General features: G+C 39.6%; 1 long non-coding RNA gene across 1 annotated transcript; it reads right to left on the reverse strand.

Moving 5' to 3' along the window:
- Nucleotides 1-2,604: 2,604 nt before the first annotated feature.
- LOC307035782 lies at nt 2,605-6,854 on the reverse strand. The gene is made up of 2 exons (XR_013807198.1): nt 4,915-6,854; nt 2,605-4,205 (listed from the first exon to the last, which is right to left on the reverse strand). It is a non-coding gene; the product is annotated as an uncharacterized lncRNA (long non-coding RNA).
- Between the last annotated feature and the right edge of the window lie 5,734 nt (nt 6,855-12,588).

Genomic DNA, 12,588 nt, shown 5'->3' on the forward strand with positions numbered 1-12,588 from the left:
TGTGAAGCCAACGTTTAAAAACTCCTCTTTGTATCTTCTTTTTGCCATCATGTACAATCGGGATTAATCAACAGACAATAAACAGACAGCGCGAAAACTTTCGCGGGGGACGCGTTAGAGCTGATACAAATACAATCTTTTATTTTTAGTTTATTTGTATTTAGAAAATTAAATCATTCAATATACAATGCTATATTGCATAATTTCATTTTCAAAATAAAAAATAAAATACAAAAATTATAAAAAAATTGTATTTGCAATGCAGCCATCAGCTCTGACGCTGTGTGTGTGTAGTGAAGGATTAGTTGAATTATTTGAAGTATTAAAGTAACGTGTTATGGCAGGAAAGTTAAATCCGGTATATTCATTTTAATGTCACCTTATATATATTCATGTGTGTTAAATTTGAAGGGACAAAGTATATTTTCCCTCCCCAATATATTGAGGTGAAGTCTTTGTGTTTAGAGAGGGATGCAAGCAGGGGACATCCTAATTTGGGGATAGCTCCAAAACTCTGGAATGTTTCCCTCATAAAAGAAGAGGGTGCGTTACACATGCTTAGGGCAAATGTGTGTGTTTTCATTGCAGTAAATATATGTGCTGCATGATTACTGTTCAACTATACCTCTGTTTTTATTCTTTCATGTGCGGGTACTAAATGGCTACAAACATTGTGGAGAAATTAGCTTAAACATGTTTTATTACTCTATATGAAATGGAAGCAGCTTTTATGACAGGGACGAGAGAGCTGGGGGAGGGAACATTCTTCTTGAGATTTTCAGCATGTCAATTATCAGGGAAATCTACTTGTTTTAAATAGATGTGTGTGGTTAATTACTTTGTATTAATAATAACAGTATGTGTAAAGGAAGCTGGAAATATACAATGTGAAACCTTTTATTTGAAGTAAAGATGTGAACAATAGCTCAAATGGCGGGAAGGGCTGTAGGACAAATGAGTGTGTTCTCTATATTGGGCCTGTGTGAAGTTTGACTATTTGAAAAGCATCTCTAATACTGCTTAAGAGCATAGGTAATGTGTTCCTCGTTATTATTGATATGAAAGTGATTTACATGTATTACGTATATTTAGCCAACTATAACAACTATATCTTAAAACATACTTTTAACTTGTGTGTGGTAACCTGAGGGGGGAAGATGGACAAAGGGCCATAAAGGGGATGTGTGTGTGCTGGCTGCAAGATGTGAAATAAGATAAGGAAACTTGTTGTTTAGAGCAGGTTCGTACCAGACACCAAAAGGTGTCTGGTTTTCGTCCAGCTGAAAGAGACTTTTTGTTTCCGGGTTTCTTCTGCTGTGTCGCACTGATTGGGTGCGACAGGCCATGTGTTGGTCTCTCCCAATAAGATGACCTCTGGGGGAAAGCACGCACACACCTCCTCCTGTGTTTTTAATATGAAAGCCTGTGTTTTCCTTTGGATCGCGCTCTTGTTTTTGACTGGCCGTTCCTGAGACCTGTCTCACACGGTGGTAGAACCTGAGCCCGGAGTACTCTGCAGAGTGCTTCGTGATTCCTTTGTATTTGTATTGTTGCTTTGTATCGTTAAAACAAGATTATTGTTTAACTTGCATTCTGGTGTTTCTTAATCCCTTCCTTTTTACGAATTTACCCAGCTTACCAAACGACACGCGGAGACGAGGTTGGTTTTAAACATCCTCCAAATCTCCAACAGTAGCAATGCATTTAACTGGCGACCCAATCAAAACCCTGACCCTGAGTTTGGGAAAGGCTGCTATAGAGAACCGCAGTGAAGCGTCGTAAAACCCGGAAGTAAACTTCTTCCGGTTCCTTTGTCAAAAACCAATGCAATTTCTCCATAGGATTTTGGAAAATAGCTTGAAATAAGGTCTGTGGTTGACACACATTTAAGAGAGGGATCACGTTTTGTTCAGCCGGATAATCTCCACATGTCAACCCTACTTTTATCATTTTTGAATCATAAATCTAGTCGCCAGAAGCAAAATGCTAACGTTATGCTATAAACGAACTACTAGCCAGTACAGCAGCAGGGTCGCACGACTTCAATGTCACGCCAACTTAAGATCGTTTCAACTGACTTGCACTGAAACTGCACTTTGAACACTTTAAATATATTAACATTTTAAACTGTATACCCCGGTTATCTAGGCCTTTTTTGTTTTGTTTAATGTGTACCACGTTTATCTAGGCCCTTTTTGTTTTGTTTTATGTATACATGTCACACTGTGGGAAACGATATTTCGATATTTCTGGATGTATAACACATGTAGAATTGTTGACAATAAAGCTGAATTTGACTTTCGCGTGCTTGCATATTTTAACAAAGCTTTTCATTTTAGCCACACTGAATTTAACTAGAAGTCATGGCTGTGTCAATTACCAGTCTGATATCGTTTTACAAAGATGACAAGAAGAGTGTAGATAGAGGAGAGAACCACTACAAGTCAGGACACGTAAAACAGTGCAGCCTAGGTGAAGGTGTGCTTACCGGTGTTGTCAGGGCTAGCATGAGGGACAAGGTTTATAGTGTCGGTGAGTAGTGATAGCAAGAGTACCGTTAACCTAGAGTTAATTTATTCACATTAATTCCCATCAACAAATCAATTGTATGTGTCACATGAAATCTTTATTAGGCAAGGCAAGGCAAGTTTATTTATATAGCACTTTTCAACACAAGGCAATTCAAAGTGCTTTACAAAAAATGAAAGACATTAAGAAAATGGCATTTAAAATCAGTCATTAAAAAGAAAAGCTCATAAAATAAACATTAAAAGAAAAAATACATGGATAAAAGTTACAGTGCAGTCTAAGATATGAATAGTTCAATTAAAAGCAGCGACAAAAAGAAAAGTCTTCAGCCTGGATTTAAAAGTAGTAAGAGTTTTAGCGGACCTGCAAGTTTCTGGGAGTTTGTTCCAGATATTTGGAGCATAATAACTGAACGCTGCTTCTCCATGTTTAGTTCTGACTCTGGGGACAGAAAGCTGACCAGTCCCTGAAGACCTGAGAGATCTGGATGGTTCATCATTTAGCAGGAGGTCAGAAATGTGTTTTGGGCCTAAACCATTCAGTGCTTTATAAACAGCAGCAGTATTTTGAAATCTATTCTTTGACACACAGGAAGCCAGTGTAAAGACTTCAGAACTGGAGTGATGTGATCCACTTTCTTAGTGTTACTGAGGACTCGAGCAGCGGTGTTCTTAATCAGCTGCAGCTTTCTAATAGATTTTTTAGTGAGACCTGTGAAGACACCATTGCAGTAGTCCAGTCTACTGAAGATAAAAGCATGGACACATTTTTCCAAATCCTGCTGTGACATTAGTCTTTTAATTCTACATATGTTCTTTAGGTGATAGTAGGCTGATTTAGTAACTGTTTTAATGTGACTGTTGAAACCAATAACTAATTTAACCCGCTCACAAGAGAGCCCACCTCCAAAGATCGTGACTGGCTGAGGGACAGACTCGGGGGCAGGTTTTCAGAAATTTCTTGGCTTCTCTCCCCCGAGCCAGAAGAGGAACACTGCCGCTTGGAAAAACTTACTGTTCCTGAAATTCTCAAATATGTTGGGCATCAAGGACCTGAGGCAATTGTGGCAAGCATGGCATTGTCTGAGGAGCAACAGAGGGCAATTCAGGTGGCTACCACTGGTCAGCGAAACAACCCAAACTGGCATTTGTTCAGGAAAGGAAGGTTGACTGTCAGCAACTTTGGAGCTGTCCTGAGGTCAAAGCGTGTGACTGCTTCCTTTATTGCCAGGGTGCTAGGGCAACAACAGGCCCTTGATGGTGTTTTGTCTGTACAGTGGGGGACTATGAATGAATGTGAGGGCGTCAGGGCATTCATCACTGCAACCCAGATGCAGGTCCATGAGTCAGATTTGTGGCTCTCCCTATCAGGATTGTTGGGGGCATCTCCAGATGGTCTGGTAGGGTCTTCCGCTGTGCTGGAGGTAAAGTGTCCCTACAGAGCCAGGGAAATGACAATTAGTGAAGCATTGCAAATCAAGGGCTTCTGTGTCAGTAAGGAAGGAGAAACATTCAGCCTGCGTGAGGAACATCCTTACTGGCACCAAGTGCAAGGTCAGCTTCACCTCACTGCAAGAAAGAAGAAGAAATAAAAAAATTGTGAATTTTTTTTAATTTACATTTACTCGCCTTTGCAATGTTGTGGTTGTTAGAGTGTTAGGTTTCCTGTCAGCTCGTCTGTTGAGAAGATATGAAATATTAGTTTCATGGAAGTCACACCGTCACATATAAGAGCATTAAGACATACAGTACATAGGCTAAAACAAAACATCTAAAGATATAACCTTGCACTTCGATAAGTCTCGGGAACATTTTCACTATTTTGACATTTTTATAGATGAAAATTGAACTAAAGAAATAAATGGTAGATTAATCCATATTGAAAATAGATGTCAGCTGCTACACTAATTATAATAGTTATATTTCTTAATTAATTAAGATAAGATATTACTGTATTGATCCCAATTTGGGAAATGTTTGTGTTACAGCAGCATAACAAGAAAAACAAAATATAAGTTATTATATATACAAAAGTATATGAGGGATGGAATATTAAATTGAATATAAATGTAAAATGTACATGTGATTTTACGTCCAAGAGAAGCTATGGAGCAGAGAGTTCTTTGCCAGCCAGAGGTGATTTGTTATTAGTTCAATATGTCAAACTGATTTCCCTGCCTACAATCTTTAGTTACATGGTGAAACGTTATGCTGCTTGTAATAATTACACTTATCATATAAGCCACGCAGGTTTTAATAGGATGTATTCATTATCTTTGCTTATGTTGCGGTCTTTTCAGCAGCGCCATCTCTAAAACGGCGATACAGTCACTACCCATCATTTACATTTCACCGTGACATGGACAAAAATGTAACGTCAGCTTACCTCATGACACGAATCCAGACTCTCCTTTGGAAAACATCGGCCGGGAAAAGATAGAACAAGCACGTTTCATGCGAAGACCTGTGGCTGCAACCCGGAGCAAAGCAACAAACCATTGCGTAGCTAACTAGTAGCGCTAGCTTTAGCTAACGTTAGCTATCGAAACGAACTGCCGAGTAAAATTGAAAAACACTGGTAATTAATTATTCTATAATTTGTAAAACTACGGTGTTAAAAACGACAATTTCAAAAATGCAGATTCTAATGATCAGATATACAGATACTAAAGATAGGCAGGTACTTGCTTTCAAGCAGAACACAGGGGAAAACAAACTTAGCGGGAGTGTTTACGTGTTCGGCGTAATGACGTCAAACGGCCTCGACAATTTCTGTAGTCCTATTCAGCCACTCGGTAATGTTAGAAATTAAAATCAATGTTTTAATGGGGAAATGTAGTTTAAACATGCCGTCAGTTTTAATGCTCTTTTATACTGAAAAACCAGAAATTCTTGTGCACAAGCAGTTAAGCTTTTATTCTGAAAATCCTTCATCTACGGTTAGCATTTAGCATGTGGCTAATATACGATTTCCTAAAGAGGTGAATTTAGTAGCGAAATGATATGGAGTGTTGTAAACCGAAGCCTACTGATTTAACACTACAACTATAGATGTCGAGATACTACCATTCTGAATATTAAATGAAGGTACAGTTTATTTGAATACATTATTGTTTACAGACGAGAGTAGCATGTGACAACATCCGGAATGACCGGAAACCAAACGAGCCGAGAAGTATTTTTTAGAGTATTGATTACAGCGTTTAGAATGTGTTAAATGAAAAACCATGAAAGAGAATATGAGGAGAAAAGGCGTGTTAAGCATATATTGAATGTGAAAAGAACCAATCCTCTGTTTAAATGCAACAACGGACATTGGAGACGAGGCGAGTCGGCAGGCGGGGAGGAGCCAGCAGAGGATATATAACAGCACCGGAGGAGAGATCCAGTCTCTTCTCTTCCCTAACGAGGAGCGGATCACAGCTGTTTGTCTGACTGAACAATATCATGCTTGTGACCAACCCGCGCCTTTTTTAATTAAAGTACCCAATTGAACTTTCACAGAGACTCCATTTAGTCTCCTTTTAAAGCTTCTCTCCTGGACGGGAGAATAACGAACACAGTTTACAATCTGGTGACTTCCCTGACGTGATCCCGCTGACCGAGGAGAGAAAACCAACCGGCTGTTTCCTGGAGACGCTTGCAGCCATTCGACACACAAGAGCTCAAATCAATCGGTAAGAAGATGCCTGTTATGACAAAGATTCTTCACTAGTTAAACTAGGCAAAGTTAGATTTGTGTGTTTGATGGCAGCCGGCGGATCCTGAAAATAGCTGTGTATTTTAATGTTAAAACAACCCAAATTGATAAAATAATCACTCTAAAACCATGAGGCGTTGTTTTGTCACAAGCAGGGTGAGTTCACACTTTCTTTTGTTCCATTAACCCTGCATGCTATTAACCACGTGTGGGTGTTGAATTTTAAATATAAATGTGTGTGGACATTGTACTTCGGATAGGTGCCCTGCTGTTTTCACATAGGTGTCTTTTGTTACGTTCCTAGTTAGTTAGCCTATGACGTAAGGGTATATAGCCCATTTGACGATTTTTGTTAAGATCTGGAGACATAGCGAATCGGTTAAGGGCCGAGTAAGTGAAAACCAGCAGGGCATAGTGAATCAACTCAGGGTTAAGTAACCGAAGTCAGTGCTTTAAAGAAAGTCCTTTTCAAGAAAAGGCTTGGTTAAGGTCTAAGCCTTTATCAGTGGTTAAAACTGTTATGTTTTAAAAAAAGATATTGCAGGTGGGTTACGGTAATCGGAATTACAACAGCAGTGCAGTAATAAGACGACGGTCTATTATTAGTTGCTGATAGGTCTCCATATTGGTCCCGGTTTGGCGTGTCCAAATAGCAACAGTTAACCATAGTCGACTATAAAGTCAAATATTACGTGAACAGGTTTATAGCTAGTGCCTAAGGGTTCCTAACTTTAAGTGATGATATCAATAAGATAAAGCCCATAGTCGACTATAAAGTCAAATATTACGTGAACAGGTTTATAGCTAGTGCGTAAGGGTTCCTAACTTTAAGTGATGATATCAATAAGATAAAGCCCATTTTTTTCATAGTAAACTAGATAGAAATGTTGTTATTTTAAACTAAGTGTTGTTTTGGCTTGGATTTCAGGGTTTATAATACCACACCAGTGGTTTACTTTGTTACGGTTCGTTTAAAGATCACCTCGCCATTGTTTAAACTCCCACCTGAGAGCCGCATGGACAAATCTCTTTGTCTACAGGTCAGAGTGCGAAATAATTGGGTGCCATCTTGTTTACACCCCACATGTGGAAAAACGCGGTCATTAACGCCCTTCCCCAATCAGTACAGGCAAGCCTGGGAGATGTGGTGGCATTAGATGCTATACCCATTGAAGAATGGAGACAACATCTCATGTACCACGATATGAAATACCAAGCAACCCAGAGGGAAAAAGACGAAGAAATTAAAACATTACAACTAAGACTCTTGAAGATACAAATGGCTGAGAAAGATACCGAAGCTAATAAAAACAAGAAAGCGGCAAGACAAATGGCAGCTACATCAGAGAAGGCAGGGCACATACCTCCAACAATTCAAGCTCATGAAGAACCAGAGAATGCAGTGCAGACATCTCAAACAGTTGAACCTCACCAGCCAGAGAATCAGATGGAGAACCAACAACCAGGAGGTTTCCGAGGAGGCAGAGGCAGAGGAAAAGTTCTCCGGTTCGAGGGATGCTACATATGCAATCAGCTGGGCCATTGGGCTAGAGATTGTCCACAACAACACATGAAATACCCACCACATGCACCAAACAACGGCCCACCATGCAGTGATAACGACGGAGGCAGGGGGTCCCAGAGATGTCAAAGACGTACAGGATTTCCAAACATGAACCAAATGCCACTGACAGCCTGGTATCAACCACAACAATGAGGAAGCTTAGAGGAACGGACCATCAGGTGATGCATCTTCAGCACTAGAGTATTTAGAAAACCAGCTACATAGAGCCACATATGTCACCACAGGAGGGAGAGGTTGAATGTTATTTAAAAGATAGTGAGTAGAATATTGCATTTACACAGAGCATCCACCAATTAGAAGTAGCAGAGTAGAACATTTAGCAGACTATTTTTGTAATTATGAGAAGGATACAGATTACAAGTGATGTTGTTCCCCCACACAGAAAACTATTGTGTCCACACAACTAGTGAGGTCAAGAAGACGGGCTTCCACCCAAAATATGCAAGGGGCGGCGATACACCTGACGTGAAGCTGTCCAGACCTGAAAACAGAAACTCGATTCTGCTGTGGTGAAGTCTGGCTACAAAGCGAGGTGTTCCAATAGGGTCGCTTGTCTCAAACCAGTGAAGAAGTCAACAAGAACCCAGCAGAACTAGAGAGTGACTGTTAGTGGGAGAACTGTGACGGAGCGACAGAGACTGGCCCAACATTTTCCAGCCAGTACATAGATAGACCCCGTCAGAAGACCGGGGCTGTGTTTAAAGGGGAACTTCATTTATTGTTAGCCAGAAGTGCAGTTTTTAATCAAACAATTATTTGATTTATGGAGTCAGATTACATTTTTCTCATAAACACAATTTTATAATCGGTCTGAAGTGTCTGTTTTAAGGCATGAGCCGCAGATTAAATAACATAACACTGATTAAGAGCTTGGATGAAGAAGTTGTAGGGTTTTTACAACAGTTTCAAGAATCAGTTTTTATTTATTTGTTCTTGAGTAACTTTACTGATTTATAGTGTAGTGGGTAAGGCAATATCTCATTTGAGTGAGGGGCACCAGCCCTTCATGCAGGTCACCCTCTGTGAGAATAGTTCATATTTTCCCTCCAGTTTGGAGAAAGATTATTTTATCATATGTTAGTTCAGCAGTGTCAACCAATCCTCTAATCCTAGAGTTATTGAGACGCATTAGCGACACCAGGGGTATTGTTTTTCGCAGCAACGATGATGCATAATACCATGACAAAAGCCATTATTGAAACAAGTAAACTATTAGAAGTGCTAATGGGAAATGTTTTGTGAATATGCATTTATGCCATCAGAAAGCCATACATCATATGATATTTTTGTACGCCTTGTGGGTACACAGAGAATTTATATTTATTTAATGCAACGTTGTGGGATTTCCATGTCCTGTTCATAATATGGTAATCATTACAATATTAATTGAGCATTTTATGCTCAAAGGAGGGAGTGTCATGATTATACAGATATGTTGATTTCAGTGACGTTGTAGTTAATAAATAACATGTAGTCAACAATAGGTCATAAAACAACAAGAGGTATGCCGAAGCTTGGGCCTTCTCCAAGGAGGGAGTGGTCCAGTTTTAGATATTAGACAAATAGAAGTGGATGAATATGTCAGAACTCTGAGTAATATTATGCAAGTTTTGTCTACACAGGCTAGGAAAACTACAGAGATACCAGACGAGACACTAGAAGAGACTCCTGTTCGGCCAGGTGATTGGGTGAGGGTGAAAGTTCACAAAAGACAGTGGGCTCATCCCCGGTGGACGGAAGCGTGAAAAGTTGTAACAAACTTCACACGCGCTCCGGTTTAAAGGTAAAGAAAAAGGAGCAAATTGACACCACCTCACACATTGTCACCCTTCACTGGCAACTTCCAGAACATTATTGGGAGTTAGGACTGATTTGGCAGAGCTGGAACAAAACAATAAATAGAAATAAGATAAAGATAGAAACAGCTCAAAAGACAAATTGTCTATAGATTTTTATAGATTGTACATTAATGTGAAAACCTATTTTTTTGTTTTACATCTGAAAAAGAGTCCAATTTTTTGTATGTTATTTTTGGACTCATTATTTAAATTCTGTAACGGACACAACCAGGGATAAAATAGAGATGATGACGAGAACAAAGCCAAACCAATTGTGGGGTCCCCTAGGGATAAGAGTCAGAATAGCATTGTTGATTGTGCTCATTACACTTGGCACCTTGTTGGTTGGATGGGGAGTACAATATGAAGTAAAACATGGAACCATTAGTTTACTCATAGAGAATGCCCACATCACTAACAAGACTCCAGCTGTGTTTCACAGACTTTCACTTATCCTCAGAGCCAAAAGATCAGCTGAGCAACAAGAGGAGGAGTTAGAAATACTCGGTCCCAAACAAGAGGCGGTTATAATCAAGATGATTCACCCCCCTATATGCAGTTCTTGTATCAAATGATGAGATGGGTTTAAGTGATCGGGATATGTAAGTGATGGGGATTTACAGATTAGGGGAATCTCTAAATACACTGGATCCATGTTTTAGTCTGTACCAGAAACACCCCCTGTTAAGTTTATGAACAACCGACCGGTGACCTGAGTAGAATTATTGAAAATGATTACAGTTGAAACAGGCTACTAACCCAAAAGTACAGCTTTCTACGTACAAACTCTATGAACAAAATGTTCCTAGCAGACAGTGGCGACATTGCAGATATGTCCAGTCACCAAAGTTACTTATGTTCTAAATAACAGTGAGATTTAAAGTGATGGAGAAAATATGGAGACGTTCCTTTATAGTGTGTGAAATATGTGGTGCTTGAAGCATCTAGGTATTTAAATTTATGGAAGAAAGTGGTTTCCTGAAAGAGTTAATTGGAGTAAACATGTTACAGTGGGTGAAAACAATGTTTAGGGATATGGTACAATTATTAGAAAACATTAACTGGGCTTAGATGACATTTAACATCAAAGAAAGATAGTATGGTTAGGAAAATAGAGTGGGAAAGATTGGATTTATTTTTACCTCAGTGTGTTAGAATTAACTATAGATAATGCGTCCCGAGATCTCTCTCTCTCTCTCTCTCCGCCTGTCAGAACGCTACGACCCCAACTTCCAAGCAGACAAAAGACCTCACCACGGAAGACTCCTCCTCCTCCATCGAACAGACAGAGAAGCAGAGCTGAACCATCTCCACCTGAGGAATCCAGAACTACAGGTGACATAAAAGGCACACTCTCATCGGTCCCCCACAGGACATGAAGTTCCAAGCTGAGCCACAAGATTTGGACACAAGAGCAGAGTGTGGGACATGAGAGCGGAATACGCCCTCCATGCAACAAAGTAGAGACTGTAAAGGAGGAGATGAAATGCAAAGCAGAGGGGACACTGAAAAGAGTTACAGCGGAAGGATCCAAGAGCAGATGGACTGAGGAGAAGGTGGACGGAGGAGAAGACAGGCCGGAGGAGTTGGCATGGTCCGGCAGAACGTGAGGGGGTCGTGGCTTGACAACCAGAGGGGGAGAGAAGGAAAACGGGAGTGAGTGAGTTTACACATAAACACACTTATTCACCAACGAGAAATACGGAAAGAAAAAGATTTATTAGCCATGAATTAATCAATTGGTTATTTTATAAAGAAAGAAAGAGAAAACTATTAAATAACCCTAAAAACACACTGAGGGTAGAACATATTATTCAATCTTTTCATCATATGAACAAAAAGAGTTTTTTTTTTATTCATGTGTGAAATTGGGGAAGATTTAATTTGTTACAGTATAGACCTACAGTTTAAAGGGATGGTTTTAGTAACCACTCTATAAAAGCAGACAAATATTTATTTGTATGGAAAATGTTAAAGGTAGAGCTAGTACCAAGCCAAAGATAGTATTCCAATCTAGAGTATTGATTTCTCCATTGTAGCATGGTTATTACCTCAGGAAGGAAGATTAAGGTGGAAATAACAGTTGTTTTTTGTCCAAGATGTAGAGTTTTAAAAAGACACTGGGCAAAGAGAGATTGCACATTTTAATAAAAACAAAAAAACTAATATAATTGGGAGTAATACATGCGGGGCGGGGCCTTGGATCACTCATTGTGATGGTGCATATTTTACAACAAATATCGTTCAGGGAGAAGGGGTCGCTCGACCCACCCTGCAGATGTTTTAAATCTTACTTGCAGCTTCAGAGGGAGCGCACGGCACCAGAGTATGAGTTTTAAAAGACAAGCGCCACCAGCTCCTAATGGTCATCCATTCAATCAGTGATGACCTGACATTTAGAGATGTTATTTAAAGGAGAAACATATCTGCCATAGGTGTAAATTCCTGAATTGAACTGCAAACCATTAATGAAATGACTTCTGTTTTAAAGTCCTTGTTAAAGGAGGGAGTAATTATCACATGCTCTATCACCCAAGGTTCCACACACTGTTAAAGGGGTTAGCATAGCTATTTAAGTAGACAAGAATTGAAAATAAATTAGTTTAATGAGTTATTGATATTCCACTGGTTCTCACACCATTTCAGGGACTTTATCACTGCATTAGAACAGACCACCCAAAGGTAATGAGAAGGAACTTTTAAGTGATGAAACTCTACAACTGTTGTAACTGACCAAAATCTTCTCCCAGAAATGACTGTCTAGAATGCCGTACCCCAGAGTAGAACGTACCGATTGATCACGACGGCCCCTTCTAGAGAACATATTACTTTCATACCTTAAATGGTATGAAAGGAGGGAGGCTACATTTCTCATGAGGAGACGATTACAAATGCTATCAGAACAAGACGACCAACCCCCGTATACAGATGTTGATA

Source organism: Notothenia rossii (genome assembly GCF_949606895.1).
Source record: "Notothenia rossii genome assembly, chromosome: 4".
Classification (NCBI taxonomy): Eukaryota; Metazoa; Chordata; class Actinopteri; order Perciformes; family Nototheniidae; genus Notothenia; species Notothenia rossii.